Below are 3,218 nucleotides of genomic sequence, written 5' to 3' on the forward strand. Positions count from 1 at the left end.
TTCCACCTCCTGCAACAAACGAGGCAGGGGTCCTAGAGATAACAGCCTCTTCACTACACAGCCTCGATTCATTGCTGGAACACAATCCATCCTGTGCAGAGTACGAGGCAGGGGTCCTCTGGAAAAAGTAGTGGGTGGTCAGGTGATTAAAGACACCCCTAAAGCATATACACAAGGGAGCTGAATGAAGTTGCACTGGCAACCTTAATTCTGGCATCTCCTAGTTTTTGAATGCTTGAGTTTGTAACCTAAACGGCCTTTTAACCCAGTTTTTAGTGGCTAAGTCCCTGTGTTGCTGCAAATACCAGCACAAAAACCAAACTGAGACCCCCATGGATCATCAGCAGGGTTGGAGCCTTTAGATCCACAGCACAGACCTCTGCCACTTGAAGCAAGGGAATAACTGACAGCTGTAGTGTGAGTTGTCATCCCCTCTGTGGAGGAGCCACTGATTAAAGGGAGCAAGACACACACCTTGCCTGTGAGTTTCCCAGGTATTTGCTAACAGCAGAGGAATGTTCAGACTCATGGGTTCTACAAGGGAGTTTCTCCAGGGGGGGAACAGACCTTTTGTGGGGGAGGGATAGCTCAGTGGTTTGAGTATTGGCCTGCTAAACCCAAGGTTGTGAGTTCAATCCTTAAGGGGACCATTTAGGGATCTGGGGCAAAACTCTGTCTGGGGATTGGTCCCCCTTAGAGCAGGGGGTTGGACTAGATGACCTCCTGAGGTCCCTTCCAACCCTGACATTCTGTTCCTTCCCCCATGCCTGATCTCTTTTGCACCTGCCCTATGTCAATTGCTGTAGGTCTCAAACCCAGGCCTGGAGGTTGCTGCATAAGAACCTTAACCGCTATGCCACCATACAGCAAGGCCAGACCAGGAAACTGAAGTGGGATTATTGGACTAGCAACAGACTCTTGACTGGCCAGCCCAGCATAAAGCTTCCTGTTCCTACCACACCCTTTATCTAAGCACCTAGTTGCTAGGCCTGCTGTGCTGACCAGACCCCAGAGAGCAAGTTCCTGCCGCCTGGCCTGGTTCCTGGTCCTGTTTCCACACCTTGTTCTTGGTTCCTGCTTTCTCATCCCAGACCCCTTCCTCACCCAGCCCCTCTTGTCCTCTGTCCATCCAATCTCAGCCTTCACCCATTCCTGGCTCCCAGTCCTAGTTTCCTTGCCTAGCTAGTCTCAGTCCCTGCTCCACACCAGCGCCAGTCTCTTCCCACCCCCGCAAGGCTTATTGTCCCAATCTGTTCCCTCTCTTGCCCTCTCCCAGTTTGGTTCTTGTCCCAAGGCTGCTGCTCTTTCTTCTGGCTGTCTGGACACCAATAGGAGGGGCACGGAGAGCATAGGATAGACAGTCTCCCTGCTCTAAGTTTTGGTTCCTAGCTCTACAATGGCCCACAGTTGCTGGAAGGAGCAGTTGCAGGGAAGGTCCTGAATTCCTGCAGCCCTAGGCTGGAGCACACCCAGTACAGACAAAATATTCAGAGAATTTAGGTTTGTTTGTTTTTTTCTTCCCCCAGCCTAGCAGGAGGGACCACTGGACCCGGGAACCAAATGAAGACAGGGGACAACTAATGAAAAACAAGGTCAGGAGTGAAGGTCACAGGTTCAAAACTAGGGATCCAGAGGGAGACACCAAGCAGAGAACCCCGGACAGTGCCCACTGCTCCTCAAAGTTGTTTAGGGAGCCAGCGGCCATTGCCCAGAGGAACTCTGCCCAGAGGCATGAGACCAGGGAGGACTGGAAATAGGCCCCACAGTTGCAGAGCATCCCCCCATCCAGCATCCTCCTCCTGGTATTATAGATGGTGATTTTGGCCAGGGCCAGGAGGAGGCCTCACAACTTCATGGGGTTGCTAGATTCTAACACATCTTTACTGAGCTTGTGTGAACTGAGATTTTTTTAGAGGCTTATAACTTGGCCAAATTTGGACATTTTTTGTTGGTTTGTTTTATAGGAACAGCAAAAGACACACCTTAACACCAGGGTGCCCTCTTTGCCAAATTTCAAAGTCCTTGCTACAAAACATGAAGGTGCTGGAGCTTCTCAACAAAAACAGCTGTAAGATGATTTTTTTTAACGTGGACAAAACAATGTATTCTTCTTTAATCTTGTTCTCTGAAATGGCTGAACAGTTTTGTTGAAATGTTTCAAAAATTTCAGATTGAGGCTGTCTAGTTGGCAGCTGGTATCAAGCGGAGTGCCCCAGGGGTTGGTCCTGGGGCCAGTTTTGTTCAACATCTTCATTAATGATCTGGATGATGGGATGGATTACACTCTCAGCAAGTTCACGGATGACACTAAACTGGGGGGAGAGGTAGATATGCTGGAGGGTAGGAATAGGGTCTAGAGTGACCTAAACAAATTGGAGGATTGGGCCAAAAGAAATCTTATGAGGTTCAACAAGGACAAGTGCAGAGTCCTGCACTTAGGACGGAAGAATCCCATGCACTGCTACAGGCTGGGGACCAACTGGCTAAGCGGCAGTTCTGCAGAAAAGTGGACGAGAAGCTGCATATGAGTCAGCAGTGTGCCCTTGTTGCCAAGAAGGCTAACGGCATATTGGGCTGCATTAGTAGGAGCATTGCCAGCAGATCGAGGGACGTGATCATTCCCCTCTATTTGGCACTGGTGAGGACACACCTGGAGTATTGCATCCAGTTTTGGGCCCCACACCACAAGAAGGATGTGGACAAATTGGAGAGAGTCCAGCGGAGGGCAACGAAAATGATCAGGGGGCTGGGGCACATGACTTAAGTGGAGAGGCTGAGGGAACTGGGATTGTTTAGTCTGCAGAAGAGAAGAGTGAGGGGGGATTTGATAGCAGCCTTCAACTACCTGAAGGGGGGTTCCAAAGAGGATGGAGTTAGGCTGTTCTCAGTGGTGGCAGATGACAGAACAAGGAGTAATGGTCTCAAGTTGCAGTGGGGGAGGTCTTGATTGGATATTAGGAAACACTATTTCACTAGGAGAGTGGTGAAGCACTGGAATGGGTTACCTAGGGAGGTGGTGGAATCTCCTTCCTTAGAGGTTTTTAAGGTCAGGCTTGACAAAGCCCTGGCTGGGATGATTTAGTTGGGGATTGGTCCTGCTTTGAGCAGGGGGTTGGACTAGATGACCTCCTGAGGTCCCTTCCAACCCTAATCTTCTATGATTCTATGATCACCCGGCATAGGAAATTTCAGCCTGAACAATTAAAGTTTTGTAAAGT

This window comes from Terrapene carolina, unplaced genomic scaffold, assembly GCF_002925995.2.
Source record: "Terrapene carolina triunguis isolate 2854851 unplaced genomic scaffold, T_m_triunguis-2.0 Scaffold51, whole genome shotgun sequence".
Classification (NCBI taxonomy): Eukaryota; Metazoa; Chordata; order Testudines; family Emydidae; genus Terrapene; species Terrapene triunguis.